The following is a 1,476-nucleotide window of genomic DNA, read 5'->3' on the forward strand; positions in this document are numbered from 1 at the left end:
AGGTGCTTTATGGATCGCAGGAACATTTTAGTTTATTGTGATTAATGTTGATCGCAACCGTGTTGTACCTTTGCATTTATTTCATTGGTATAGATTTTGGGTGTAAGTTAGTGGCTGCACCCGCGTAGGCGATAAAGACCTTTACTTGCTGTGGGTTACCAAGGCCGTGAGCCGTGCAGCACTTTCAAATTCAGTGGTTTACTCGCGAAACTGAACTTTCACCTCGTGTCTACGCCAGTTTGCTGTTGATCTCTATGAAGTTCTTCACTTAGTTTTATTAACTTGGTTATGAGCTGTGTTGAATAATTTCTGTTCACCGAGTTTGAGATTCTTTTACTTTTTGTAAGCTTTGTAATCTTGCCTTTAATTAATCTGACGGGAATTCCCTATATTAATATGTGTGTTGTGAAACTAGTTTCTAAATAGTTGTAAAACCTGACGACTGATTCGAAGAAACATTGTTTGTAATGCCTAGTCACGAAGTATTCCGGTGGAGGTGTAAGCTTAATCATTTATTTCATCTGTCCGTTTTATTCCTGAAGGCGCCTGGCCATGCAGTTTTGTTGTAAAGTTTACCTAAATTGTTTGGGAAGCGCTATTTATTGTATTTTTACACTCCCTTACCAGTGATTTAAGATCCATTTCCTTTAGGCAGCTTTTTGGGCATAATATTTGCTAACTTATTTTATTACGAATTTTTTGGGGCTTGTATCTGTGATCTCTTAAGAAGGTGGCTATTGTTGTTCATCTAATTTGCATTTCTGTAGTGTACACTCACCTATGTGATGTTTGTTAGCAGCGCCTCTTGCTTTAACGTCCAGAAATTCTGCCTAAAGGCCTGTGTGTGGGCGACGTTGTGATTAAATTTTGAGGTAGTTCGTTTACCTGTTCAAATATTTGCTTATATACTTGGTGTGCCGAGGAAAATTTTAATTAATTTCTACTCGGATTACCATTTCTATTTTTTATGATAACTCAATATTCTTTGCTTGAGCTTGATTTGTTACTGTATCATTTCTATAGATGTAGGAAAATTTGTCAGATTTGCCATGCTTGGGTGTTTATCCTAAATTACCAGTTCTTAACTTAAAGATAACTCTTGCACAATCTTCTTAAGGAGTTACAGTTATTTAGTTACTTATTCTTTAAGAGACGTTTTATTATGTTGTAGAATTAGAAGTCAGGGCAGCCTCAGGCCATTTTGAAACGATAAGACCACTTTAGCTGTAAGTCCTTTGTTCATAGTATCGACCGGTTTCGCAGCATTTTAGCTGCATCATCAGCTGCAATAAGGTCAAGTCATGTTCGGATCGAAAAAAGAGAATGGTATGACCAAGCGTTCATATTCAGCACATTTTCGCTAAGTAGCTGAGGTCAATAATAAAATCATATAGAAGCTTCCGTGCCACCAAGAGTAACAGTATCTAGTATGCTAACGAAGTCCCCGTAAGCTTAAATAGTGATGAAAGCAAAGAC

Source organism: Schistocerca nitens, chromosome 4 (genome assembly GCF_023898315.1).
Source record: "Schistocerca nitens isolate TAMUIC-IGC-003100 chromosome 4, iqSchNite1.1, whole genome shotgun sequence".
In the NCBI taxonomy this organism is placed as follows: domain Eukaryota; kingdom Metazoa; phylum Arthropoda; class Insecta; order Orthoptera; family Acrididae; genus Schistocerca; species Schistocerca nitens.